General features: G+C 45.7%; 1 pseudogene; it reads right to left on the bottom strand.

The window, feature by feature from the left end:
* Positions 1-10,336: 10,336 nt before the first annotated feature.
* On the bottom strand, positions 10,337-11,155 carry LOC141180600 (olfactory receptor 1468-like; annotated as a pseudogene).
* Between the last annotated feature and the right edge of the window lie 3,294 nt (positions 11,156-14,449).

Raw genomic sequence — 14,449 nt, 5'->3', positions numbered from 1 at the left:
ATAATAACCATTTACCCAGCCGCCATTTTACTGTATTTGCACGGAGTGAATTACAAACAATTTATATTAAGAAGACAATACATTTTTTAAATATTCTAAGAGAATTTGATTTCATTCGAATAAATTTGCTCATGTCTAATGATGACAAAGAGTCAGACCCGGGATCTTATTTATGATAAGGCAGGAAATAAAAGATACAAGTGCCTTGGGTGTAAAGAAGAAGTGGGGATCTTTATCAGCTATCCTATTATCAATTGAATTATTAGTTTTTATGCTTAATGCTACTGCTGTATATTAAAGCCACCCCCCCCTAAAAAATGAGCCTATACCCTGCAACAAGTAAATAACTAACTAGTGATGGTACATGATGGTACATGGAAATAACAAAGGGTACTTAGTCAACACTATTTTGATCAAAAAGGCCTAAAAGCTATCCCACCATGACAAGGTGTACCCATCGGGATGGTCCTAACCGGTCTAGTATTAAAACCTTACCATGTGTCTTACAACATCAATGAGAATAAGGGCAGAGCAACACAGGGCCCCAACTTAGATACCCAGCCATGGGAAGCTATGTAGATTAAATACTTAGCTCACAAAGGGGACCACATCCCGTGTTTATACAAAGTACAAGAGATTACAGCAAAGCCAAAAATCTGAGCCTGACTATAAGCACCCAAAAAACAAAATGTGCATATACCCTACAGCAATGACATAAGTAAATAGTGATGGTACAGGTAAATAACATAGGGAACTTAGTTAATGCTATTTTGATAAAAAAGCATAAAAGCCACCCCACCACGACAAGGTGTACCCATTGGGACAGTCATAACCTGTCTAGTATTTAAACCTTACCATGTGTCATACGCCGCTGTATATTGTATCCAGATGGGGTAGTCTTTTATTATAAGGATTGGTCTTGATCTGTGCAATATGCATCTGTAGACTATTCTCACTGGATGTCATGGGTGTGTCAGAGGTGACAGACTGTCGCCCTGCAGTGGTCTGCAGGAGATCTATACTCATTTCTACTTGGAACTTGGCTGAAGCAGCATCACGTCCTCTCTGGAGTCTTTAGGCCGTGAGTCCTGTTGGAGTTCTTCTAAGCTAAGTTGTAATTCTCCTGTGTTGTCTTCCCCTTTTGTCTTTAGAGTGCTAGCGGAGGTTGACTAGTGCTCATTCTCCTTCCACTCCCAGCTATAGCCTTACACCAGGGATAGTAGGGCGAGGCACGTGATCGGCGACAGCTGCGGAGGCTGTATAGGGACGTTAGGGGGAGACAGGGTGATGCTAGTCCAGATTAGGAGGTCACCTTTTCTCTCTTTCCCTAGTGTCTTGGCTCCCTTTCCCCTCTGTTGCACTCACACCTGGCATGACATTATAACCAGCCGAGCACGTTTTGGGAAGAAGAAAAAAACGACACAAGATTGACTTTTTTTTTTTTTTTTCTGTGTGTACTTTTGGGCGTGCACCTTTTTTTTTTTTTCCTTACTCCCTTTAGTATGTCTGTCTGTCTCTGGAGGTGAATGACCTCCGCTGTGAGGTTCATCAGCAGTATCAGCGGTTACAGGCCACCAATGTGGGGGTCTCTGTTGGTAGGCCTGTCCAGCCTGAACCCAAGGTTGCCCTCCCAGACAGGTTTTCAGGAGGTAGGGACAGGTTTTTTGTGTTTAAGGAGGCATGCAAATTGTATTTCAAGCTTCATCCCTACTCCTCCGGTAATGTGGAGCAACGGGTTGGAATTGTGATCGCTCTACTTCAGGGAGATTCTCAGTCGTGGACATTTTGGTTACCGCAGAATTCGGTTTGTCTCCAATCTGTGGAGGGTTTTTTTGCAGTTCTTGCCCTCATCTATGATGATGACCCTGACCAAGTCGCCTTGGCTGAGTCTAAGCTACATTGCCTTCAGCAGGGGAATCGGTCAGTGGAAACATACAGTTCGGAATTCTGTAGATGGGCAACAGATTCCAAATGCAATGACTCAGCCCTTAAAAGTCAATTTTGTGACGGCTAACGGAAAGGTTTAAAGATGCCATGGCTGTATATGATACCCCTCAGTTCTTGGAGGCTGCCATGTCTTTGGCCATATGTCTGGATAGGCACCTTCGGGATAGCTGGATGAAACCTCCTTCTCCGGGGCCTTCTTGTCAGAGTTGTGTACCTTTGCCAAGGGAGTGGTCTGGGGGTGAACAAGTACTGGGGGAGGTGGAGGAACCTATGCAGTTAGGGGGTGTCTCAAAAAGCGTATGTTTTTTTGTGGGAAAGGGACACTTTGTTGGGACCTGTCTTTCAATTCCTAAACAAAAAGAGACTCGATTAACTCTCGGCAGTCTGGAGCTGGATAAACAAGAAAAAGAAATGTGGTCTTCTAGCGGATCTTCGATAAAATTAAGCTTTTATTAGGCACATATAAAAGCAGCCATGTCACAAGGACAATACACGGGATACAAGGACACAAGACATGATTGTCCCATGTCTATCATGTCTTGTGTCCTTTTATCCCATGTATTGTCCTTGTGACATGGCTGCTTTTATATGTTCCTACTAAAAGCTTAATTTTATCGAAGATCCGCTGGAAGACCACATTTCTTTTTCCTGTTCTAAAAGAGTGTCTGGAACCAGGGCTATTCCGTTGTCGGATCAGCTCACACAGAGCCTCCAGCTGTTAACTGTCGGGTGAGCTGATTTTTTTCTCCCCTTCTCCCTTTCCTTATTTGTCAAGACTACTTTGGATAAACAAGGGTTGGATTTGTGGCCAAACTGCAGTTCCCGCTTTGTACTGACTGCAGAGGTGGTGCTAGAGAGCAAAATCGAAAAAAAATTCTGTGTTTCTTTACAGTGGAGCCGGGGTCAGCATGGTTGATGCTGAGTTTGTGAAAACTTATAGTTTCGCTTGCTGTGCTTTAGCTGAACCTATTTCTATCTTTGCCATTGACTCGGCGCCACTTGCACAGAAAGCATTTACTCAAATTGTACATAATGTGCAACTGATGGTGGGCTGAGTTCATTGTGAAATCATTCCTTGCTAAGTTTTGGAGAATCTCCCTACTCCGATTGTTTTAGGTATCCCCTGGCTTGTTAAACATAATTTATTGGTGGATTGGCAAGCCAGGGGAGATTATTGAATGGGGAGATTACTGCCATGAGAACTGTCTGAATGTTTCCATTGCTGCAGTCTCTGCGGAGATGCTGCTTGCTTTTCTGTCTGGTTTTGAGGACGTTTTTTATGAGAAGGGGTGTCAAGATTTGCCTCCTCATCGTGCTTATGACTGTCCTATTAACCTGACCCCCGGAGCTAAACTACCCAAGTCCAGATTATATAATCTTTCTGGCCCCGAGAGAAAAGCCATGAAGGATTTAATTTCAGAAAGTCTGGAGTAGGGACATATCAGACCCTCATCTTCACCCGTGGCAGCAGGGTTCTTCTTTGTGAAGAAAAAAGATGGCGGTCTATGTCCCTGTTTAAATTTCCGGCAATTAAATCAAATTACCATCCCTGATCCACTCTGTCTTCCTCTGATTCCTGATTTGTTCAGCCAGGTTGTGGGAGCTAAGGTATTCTCCAAATTGTATTTAATGGGAGCCTACAATCTGGTTAGAATCAGAGAGGGCGACGAATGGAAGACAGCGTTCAATACCCCGGAAGGTCATTTCGAGAGTCTGGTTATGCCTTTTGGCTTGACCAATGCACCTGTGGTATTCCAGCATTTCAAAAATGATATTTTTCACCATTTGATGGGGAGGTTTGTGGTGGTCTATCTGGACGATATTTTGGTTTATTCACCTGATTTTGAGACCCATCTGGGGCATGTAAAGCAGGTACTCCAGATATTAAGGGATAACAAACTATATGCCAAACTAGAGAAATGTGTTTTAGCTGTTCAGGAGGTGCAGTTTTTGGGGTACTTATTGTCATCTTCAGGTTTTCGGATGGATCCGTAGAAGATCTGTGCAGTCCTTGACTGGGAACGTCCTGAGAACCTGAAGGCCCTACAACGTTTTCTGGGCATTACTCATTTTTACAGGAAATTCATCCAAAATTACTCTGTTGTAGTGAAACCCTTTACTGACATGACTAAGAAGGGGTCTGATTTTTCCAAATAGTCGGAGGCTTCCCCCCAGGCTTTTTCTTCCTTAAAGAATCATTTTGCCACTGCACCTATACTCAGTTAGCCCGATGTTTCTCAACCCTTTATTGTGGAGGTCGATGCTTCGGATGTCGGGGTTGGGGCTGTGTTGTCTCAGGGTTCGTCCCCTGGTAAATGGCGTCTATGCGACTTCTTTTCTAAAAAATTGTCTTCGGCTGTATTCCGGCTTTTTTCTTGAACTGGAGGGTAAGGTGCTGGAGGCTCAGGGGGACGCACCTGCCTCCTGCCCCTCAGGAAAGTTATTTGTGCCACCTGATCTGCACTGTAAAGTAAAGAACATCATAACTCTATGCTTACTGGGCATCCAGGTGGTAAGGCCACTTCGGACCTCCTCTTTCATCGTTTTTGGTGACCGGGGTTGCATCGGGATGTAATTGAACACATAGCTGCTTGTATTATTTGAACGCGTTCTAAGGTTTCGCAGACCCGTCCGTCTGGTACTCTTCTTCCGCTACCTATCCCTAGCAGTCCATGGACACACTTGTCCATGGATTTTATTACTGACCTACTGGTTTCTGCAGGCAAAACGGTGGTTTTCGTAGTAGTATATAGTTTCAGTAAAATGGTTCACTTCGTCGCTTTACCTGCACTTCCCAATGCTAAGACACTTGCTCAGGTGTTCATAAATGAGATTGTGAAGCTTTACGGGGTTCCCTCCGATGTGGTGTCTGATCGGGGGACCCAGTTTGTTTCCAAGTTCTGGAAGGAATTCTGTTCTCGACTGCGGGTACAGCTGTCCTTTTCCTCTGCCTTCCACCCTCAGTCGAATGGTCAATCAGAGCGGATCAATCAGAACTTGGAGACATACCTCAGGTGTTTCGTCTCCAAAAATCAGGAGGATTGGGAATCCTACTTACCGCTGGCAGAATTTGCCATCAATAATCATCGTCAATAATCCACAGGCCGTTCATATGGTTGCATACAGTTATCATGCAGTTATCGGTGCATACGGTTATCATCCACAGTTTGGTACTTTCAGTGGGGGAGGAGCTTCAGGAGTTCCTGAAGAGGGACTGTTTGCTTCATCACTCTCCTCAGTGTGACAGGGTGTTCTGTGTAATTTGAAGACTATGGGTGACAGGTATAAACGTATGGCTGACAGAAAACGCTTGCCAGGTCCGGACCTGAATGTGAATGACTTTGTGTGGTTGTCTACCAAGAATATAAGATTGAAAGTTCTTTGTTGGAAGCTGGGAGCTAGGTTTATTGGTCCCTACAAAATTACCGCTGTCATTAACCCAGCAGCGTTTCATCTTGAACTTCCTCGGCCCTTAAGGTTCACAATGTGTTCCACAGGTCCTTACTCAAAAGGTACGTAGAACCTCTTGAGCCCTCACCTCTACCACCGCCCCCAGTAATGGTTGATGGTAATTTGGAGTTTGAGATTTCGAGGATAGTAGATTGTTGTCTCCATTGTCGTTCTCTGTAATACTTGGTTCACTGGAAAGGCTATGGTCCAGAGGAGAGGACGTGGGTTTCAGAGTCAGAGGTGAATGCTCCCAGATTGGTTTGCTCTTTTCACACCTCTTTTTCTGAGAAACCCGGCCCTGAGTGTCCGGAGGCCACTCGTAGGGGGAGGGTACTCTCACGGGTGTGTCAGAGGTGACAGACAGTTGCCATGCAGTAGTCTGCAGTAGATCTCCACGTTTGGCAATGCAGACAGCTGCCTAGATGGGAGGCTGTGTTTAGGACCCAGCGACTACCTCCCTTTAGTCTGGGTGTATATATACCTTGTGTGTATAGGTGGGCGTCACTGGTTATACTCATTTCTACTTGGAACTTGGCTGAAGCAGCATCACGTCCTCTCTGGAGTCTTTAGGCCGTGTATCCTGTTGGAGTTCTTCTAAAGCTAAGTTGTAATTCCCCTGTATTGTCTTCCCCTTTAGTCTTTTGAGTGCTAGCGAAGGTTGACTAGTGCTCATCTCCTTCCACCCCCAGCTATAGCCTTATGCCAGGGATAGTAGGGCGAGGCACGTGATCGGCGACAGCTGCCGAGGCTGTATAGCGACATTAGGGGGAGATAGGCTGACGTTACTCCAGGTTAGCAGGTCACATTTTCCCCCTTTCCCTAGTGTCTTGGCTCCCTTTCTCTTTCCCCTCTGTGTTGCACTCACACCTGGCGTGACACTGGGTTAGGAGTGACGCACCCCCTGGGGCCGTGGGGTACTCGGTAGCCAGGCCGATCCTTTCTATTAGGGTAGTCATGGTGGCAGTGACCCGGTCTGTGGCCCAGGGTGGTAAATTAAGTAAAGTGTATTGGGGAATAAAGTTTTGGGGATAATGTTCGTGACGCCACCCGTGGTATGCGGCTATATGTGGCCACCGCTGCTATTCAGATCCACTGGGGCTGTTGGTGATGCAGCAAAGATGGTGCAGCTCTCAACGGGCAGAGCTAGGCCTCAGGGCAGTTTTAGTGATTGATAAGGTAGATGTTGTTGGTGTAGTGCAAGGCAGGTGGCGCAGCAATTAGTCAAGGACACAGTGGGGTGCAGTCTTCAAGCTTTTACTCACAGTTGTCATGTTGCTCCAGGTTTCAACCGCCTGTGTTCTCTGGGGAAGTGATCCAACCAACTCTCAGATAACTTAGAAGCACTTGCACGGGACCCCTTTCTGTGTACCTCTTCAGGTCATCTCTCTCTCTGCGCTGGCTCACGCCGTCCTGCCCTGCGCCTCACACATAGTGTCCTGAGCCAGTGGCCGCAGGCCTTGTCGGGCGACGTCCGGTCTGTCCCCTTGGTCCTATATGGCCACCTTTTCAGCGATTATGTGTGGATTTTGGCTATGGCATGTGAAGATACCACAACCACCGGTTTGCTAGTTGAGCCTAAAAGTACTCCACTAGTCTGGGACCGGTCCCCTACTGCGGCCTTGATCCCTCCATGGTCAGCGTGAACTCGAGCACACGGGTGGCATCCCGCACTCGCCATGCCCCTAGGATCCCTTCTATCTCTGGAGCCTTCCCCACTGCTCCGGTGTTCTCTCCTCACTCTCCTCCTGCTGGGCCCCTTTGACTGGGCCCCTTCGCTGTCAGGACAGTACTCCATACGGTCCTCACTCACTGAACTCACTCCTCAGAACCCCCTTCTAGATGTTTCCACCCTTCTTTTTATACTGCTCTCTCAGTGCTCCCCAGAACTACTTCCTCCACCCACCTCCTCTACTTATTTCCACCCTCCTGACAGGGGCCAGGCCTGTGCTCTCCCTTAGGAGCTATCTAGACCTTTCCGCAGGAGTGGTGTAGTGTTGGATGTGGGTGTGTGGGTCCCGGGTAGTGCTCCCTCCTTACCTGAGAGTGGCGTACCACACCTCTGGCTGAGATGCAGTACCTCTGTGGCAACTGGACCCGCAGGGGCACCACACTAGCGGATAAAATTGTGTCCCTGATCTTTGTTCAGGTGATTTTTTTTTATCAGTGTGCTGTACATGTGCCCAACAGACTGCACATGAATAGCACTGATAATTTTTTTTCTATGTGCAAGTGCAAAAGAAAAATAAAAAATTGCAGCATGCATTAATTTTGTCTGAGTTGAGACGACGCTTGCTTTAATGGCAGGCAGCTCCGCACCTCTCGATGCAGATGGATCTGTGCACAAAATTCAGTCACATCCACAATTTGCAGACATGACTGGTCAGGGGGATCACACATTAGGGCAAGATACTCCCTGATTGCTTTTACTTGGACCAGTACACCTTTATCTCCCATCACACTAGCTTGGCAACCACTGGTCGTTGCCTCTCTTCCAAAGAGATTGTGAGTTTGTCATGTCTGTGTCAGTATACACACTATACTTGTGCTCAATATATGCATAAAGCACATGTATGTCCAAAGGGATGTCTTAAAAAAAAGTACAGATGGTACTGGGCATGTATGTAAAGAGCACAAGTACGGGAAGGAGCATGCGAGCACGTCAGCCAGAACTGTCGTCAGACTTCTGCAGCCACATAATGGCTTATACTCCAGAAACATTGTACAAATTGCCTTCCCTGTGCAGAGTGATTTCCAGCCAAACTTTGGAGAAGATGAGGGCAAAATCTATGCATAAATGAAGGCTATGTATTAACTTCTTAAAGGGTTTGTCCCCTTTCACTTTTTTTTAGGCCAAATTCGCAGTGATGTATAAAATAACAAACAACTTTATGTAGGCTATCCAGGCCTATTGATTCCTCACCACTGATGCCCCAGCCTCTTTTGATTGACTTCAGTGGTGTGGTCACAATAACAGCACTGCAGTCAGTCAGTGAGCCCAGCCAATGTAGATGGCTGAACTCAGTGATTGTCTGCAGTATGCCATCACCACAGCAGCCAATCAATAGAGACTGAGGCAGCAGTGGAAATGCAGTGTTGGACCCAGGAAGAATTAACAGGGTAAAAATCGGTGAAATGTATCAACCCCTTAAATGCCTCCTAATGAATTTGGCATTTCTTTCAGCTGCTCATGCACCTGTAGACTCGGAGAATTTTTTGCTACATTTTTCGCCACATTATGACATCAATTATAGTTAACGTATTTTTGGGACTATAAGTCACACTTTTTTCCCCCCAAATTTGGTAGGAAAATGGAGTGTGCGTCTTATAGTCCAAATGCAGGCTTACGACAGTGGTGGGGCGGGATCACAGGAGGTAGGGTGCCTTCTTCAGGAAGTGTGGTGATGTTAAGGTCCCGATGTCGGCTGTGAGAAGAGTGGAGTTCATTCATTGCAATGCACTCTGCTCTGCCTTACCACCGGGAAAGCAATGCACTTCTCTCTGCTTCACTGCCGACACCGGATCCGCAGCATCATATTGCTAGGACACCCCCTCCTCCCACCCAGGGCCTGCCGCATTTTCCCACTTCTGCTGCTGCCAGCTTCCTGGGGAAGGGACTATGCCTCCCCTAACCCAGCTTCACCACCACCCCCTCAGGTAAGATACCTTAAATTCGGACTATAAGACAGACCCCCATCTTATAAAATTATTTTTTTCCTATTTTCCACCGCAAAATTTGGGTTGTGTCTTATGGTCCGGAGCATATAGTGAGAAAAATATGGTAATCTGTCAGGCAGTGCTAAGCCACGTCCTGCTGATGAGCTCCTCCAGATCCTCAAAATGTGTGGGAAGCTGGTAAGAAAATGCTAAAAGTCACAAAATTTTTTGTGAATTTACATGTTTCGCCAAAACTTTCAACTTTTTTTGTATCAGCTTTCTAGCATAAAGTTCTTCATAAATTCCTCTCAAAATATGCAAAGCAGTCATCAAAGCAAAAGGTGGCTACTTTGAAGAACCTAGAATATAAGATATATTTTCAGTTGTTTCACACTTTTTTGTAAAGTATATAATTCCACATGTGTTAATTCATAGTTTTGATGCCTTCAGTGTGAATGTACAATTTTCATAGTCAAGAAAATACAGAAAAATCTTTAAATGAGAAGGTGTGTCCAAACTTTTGGTCTGTACTGTTTGTTCACACACATATACGCCTGATTTTAATAACACTTCATTGTATAGTCACCTATCCCTATGGTTGTCTGTTGTACAAACTTCCTTTATTTTTTTGTAGGATAATGAGTTGATTTTAAAATCCCATCTAAGTTTCCTAGGAACACTGGGTGAAAGGAAGCAAAAATGGATTTTAAAATGAATCATGCTTCTTGTTTTTGACCCTAATAATGTGGACCCAAATATTAATAAAACAGAATACATTTACGAATAATATATTTTTTTTTTATTTAAAGCTACTCTTCCAAACTCCAATATCATGTGCATTCTATCAGGTTAATTATTTATTACTCCTTGTTCATCATAAAGAATTTAAGGGGAATACGTCTCATTGAAAATGCAGTCCAATCTCCTGGTGTGATGTTGTAGAGCAGTTGCAGAGCAGATTGATATATTAGTTAGTGGGAAAAGACATTCTAGTAAACAATTACTCTAATTCTAAACTCATTCTAAGTTTAGGAGTCCAGTGGGCGGTTGTAATGAGGGTTATACCTGCATGCTCAATTAAATAGTTAAACTGTCAATCACTGAGTAGGGCCACCTTCTGGACTAATCCCAGAATTAGCTCAATATATTACAAATTATGCTGCATCTTTTCCCACAAGGCCATACATCATTCCGGTGAATGGGACCATATGGAGATGTTTTTTGTAAAATGTGTGAGCTTTACAGATCCAGCAGACAAAAGTACAAAAGCAGTGTGAATACGTCTCTACTTTGCCTTTAACAGTCTCTTTATGGCATGCTTTACTTCTTTATTGCGAAGTGTATAAATCAGAGGGTTTAACATGGGGGTCACAGTTGTGTACAGCACCGAACAGATTTGCTCAAAGATATTAGAGTGTTTTGTAGTTGGGGCTAATAGCACAGAAGAGGCTGTGGTATAGTAGAGGAGGAGGACGGTAACATGAGAAGAACATGTGGAGAAGATCTTTCTTCTTCCTTCTCGTTATTTAATATTCATAATAATGGAAATTATTTTTGAGTATGAGACAACACTGAACAAAAATGGACACACGACAAGAACTAATATTTCAAAATACACGAGATTGAAGAACTTCTCTAAGCCTCCACAAGAGATCTTAAACAGAGCCTTAAAGTCACAAAATAGATGGTGGATCTTGTTGGCACTGCAGAACGTTATCTTCAAGGCTTGTGATGTAATTAAGAGTGAATTTGCACAGGCTGAAGACCAAATGGCAACAACGAGCCTCAAACATGTTCTCCTACTCAAAACCTGATGATAATGTAAAGGTCTACAGATCGCAACATACCGGTCATAAGCCATTACAAACAATAGGGTATCTTCTGTGGTGCCAAACAAGACATAAAAGAAAAATTGGGTGAAACATTGTGTAAATGATACAGTTTTAATACCAGTGAAAAGCATGTAGAGAACTTTAGGAATGATGACAGTCGGGAAACAAACATCAATAATGGATAGATTACTGAGAAACAGATACATGGGGGAGTGGAGCCGACGATCAGCGTATATCACTGCAATGATAATTATATTCATTAATAGTCCCATCAAGTACACAGTTAATAGTGTGAAGAAAATGTATGGGGTGTCCTCTGGTTTGGAAAAAAAGGGAATAATTTGGAAATATTCCATGGTCTGGTTTCCCATGATGTTTTATTCCATGGTCTAGTTTCCCATGATGTTTTCAGTCTTCATACAAGACAGTAAAAATCTAATAAATTTTTTTTATATCATTATTAGATTCATCTTTATTATATAGACTCATATCTCCACCGTCCCAGGTTCACATCCCCTCCAACCCAAGTTCACACCCACCCCGCCCCAACATCACATTCCCTCTGCCTCCCCAGGTTGACATCCCAGATGCCCCATGTTGATATTCCCGCTGCCCCAGGCTGACTTCCCAACCACCCCAGAATCATATCCCAGCCACTAGAAAGCACACATCCCTGCCACCTCAAACTCACATCCCCTCTGCCTCAAGCTTACATCCCCACTGCCCCAAGTTCACATCCCTAACACCTCAAACTCACATCCCCTCTGCCTCAAGCTCACATCCCCACTGCCCCAAGCTCACATCCCTAACACCTCAAACTCACATCCCCTCTGCCTCAAGCTCACATCCCCACTGCCCCAAGCTCACATCCCTACTGTCTCAGGCTCACTTCCCAACAGCCCCAGAAACACATCCCCTCTGCCCCAGGCTCGCATCCCTCTGAGCCACGCTCACATTCCTGCCACGCCAAACTCACATCTCCGCTACCCTAAGCTCACATCCCTACTGTCTCAGGCTCACATCCCATCTGCCCCAGAATCACATCCCCGCTACACCACGCTCACATCCTCACAGCCCTAGAATCACATCCCCGCTACACCAGGCTCACATCCCCATAGCCCTAGAATCACATCCCCGCTACACCACGCTCATATCCCCACAGCCCCAGAATCACATCCCCGCTACACCAGGCTCACATCCCCACAAATCCAGAATCACATCCCCACTACACCAGGCTCACATCCCCACAGACCCAGAATCACATCCCCGCTACACCAGGCTCACATCCCTACAGCCCCAGAATCACATCCCCACTACACCAGGCTCACATCCCCACAGACCCAGAATCACATCCCCGCTACACCAGGCTCACATCCCCACAGCTCCAAAATCACATCCCCGCTACACCAGGCTCACATCCCCACTACCCCAGAATCACATCCCCACTACACCAGTCTCACATCCCCACAGCCCCAGATCAACATCCCCGCTACACCACGCTCACATCCCCACAGCCCCAGAATTACATCCCCGCTACACCAGGCTCACATCCCCACAGCCCCAGTATTACTTCCCAGCTACACCACGTTCACATCCCCACAGGCCCAGAATCACATCCCCGCTACACCAGGCTCACATCCCCACAACCCCAGAATCACATCCCCGCTACACCAGGCTCACATCCCCACAGGCCGAGAATCACATCCCTGCTACACCAGGCTCACGTCGCCACAGCCCCAGAATTTCATCCCCGCTACACCAGGCTCACATCCCCACAGCCCCAGAATCACATCCCCACTACACCACGCTCACATCCCCACAGCCCCAGAATCACATCCCCGCTACACCAGGCTCACATCCCCACAGGCCCAGAATCACATCCCCGCTACCCCAGAATCACATCCCCGCTACACCAGGCTCACATCGCCACAGCCCCAGAATTACATCCACGCTACACCAGGCTCACATCCCCACAGCCCCAGAATCACATCCCCGCTACACCAGGCTCACAACCCCACAGGCCCAGAATCACATTCTCGCTACACCAGGCTCACATCCACACAACCCCAGAATCACATCCCCGCTACACCAGGCTCACATTCCCACAGGCCCAGAATCATATCCCCGCTTCCCCAGAATCACATCCCCGCTACACCATGCTCACATCGCCACAGCCCCAGAATTACAACCCCGCTACACCAGGCTCACATCAAAACATGCCCCAGAATCGCATCCCCGCTACACCAGGCTCACATCTCCACAGCCCCAGAATTACATCCCCGCTACACCAGGCTCACAACCCCACAGGCCCAGAATCACATCCCTGCTACACCAGGCTCACAGCCCCAGAATCACATCCCGGCTACACCAGGCTCACATCCCCACAGCCCCAGATTCACATCCCAGCTACGCCAGGCTCACATCCCCAGAACCCCAGAATCACATCCCCACTGCCCAAAGCTCACATGCCTTTCACCCCAGAATTACATCTTAACCACACCATGCTCACATTTCCTTCGGCCCAAGCTCGCATCTCCCCTTGTTCAGGCTTACATCCCCTCTGCCACAGAATCACATCCCCATCGCCTCAATCTCATATTCCCACCTCCTCAGACTCACATTTAAAATATTACAATTAACCAGCATCCATCACTGTAAATATAAAAGAGAATTTCAGGATGAAATACAACAAAACTATTTTTTCATGGTGAAAACCAGTTTTTAAATACAAATTGTGAAGAGGTTACTAATCCCTATCGAGTGTGCATAGAAAAGATGGTCCCCGGAGCACAGGTTTTGCAACCCACAGCAAAAGATATGTGGACCAATTACCAATCTCCTGTGTGATTTCTCAATGATCTAACATTCTCCACAATTCAAATTTTCCACTCCCATCTCCAAGCCTCTGATTGCACCAACCTTAGCTCTGAAGTCTGTAGGTCCATAGGCCGTGAGAGCGGCGCATGGACTCTAAGACTCCGATTCATTAAGACTTGGGTTCTGTATTAGTGCATTGAAGTAAGATGGGCCAAATTCATTAGCAGGCATGCATCGCCTCAATGTAGTTGGCGCATCTTTCATCTGCTGTGCACCACTGCAAGAAGCGCACTTCAGTGAGGGAATTGAACTCATTTCTGTCATAATTGATGTCACTTTTGTCAATCTCTGACAGCGCCATTTACAGAACATCTTTGTGTCCCGAGTGCCCATCGCTCCCCACCCTCCGCCAAAATTATGGTGCGCCAATGAAAACCAGCCTATGGCTGGTTTCCATTGGAGGATGTGATTTTTGCTATACAATGCAATACAGTATTGCTGTGTATAGTGCAACTGATCAGATGATCGCAGGATCAACTCCCCTAAAGGGATTAAAAATTAAAGTGAAAAGTAAAAATTAAAAAAAAAAAAAATATATATATATATATATATATATATATATATATATATATATATATATATATATATATATAAATTTGAATCCTCCATTTTCCCTTGTTAAAAATAAAGAAATAAAATAAAAAAACAAGAATAAGCATATTTGTTATCTCTACATCCGTAAAAATCTG

This window comes from Phyllobates terribilis, unplaced genomic scaffold (assembly GCF_046119375.1).
Source record: "Phyllobates terribilis strain yellow unplaced genomic scaffold, ASM4611937v1 Scaffold_33__1_contigs__length_13283291, whole genome shotgun sequence".
Classification (NCBI taxonomy): Eukaryota; Metazoa; Chordata; class Amphibia; order Anura; family Dendrobatidae; genus Phyllobates; species Phyllobates terribilis.
Note: the sequence above shows the minus strand (reverse complement) of the source record. Positions and strands in the feature narration are given on the sequence as shown.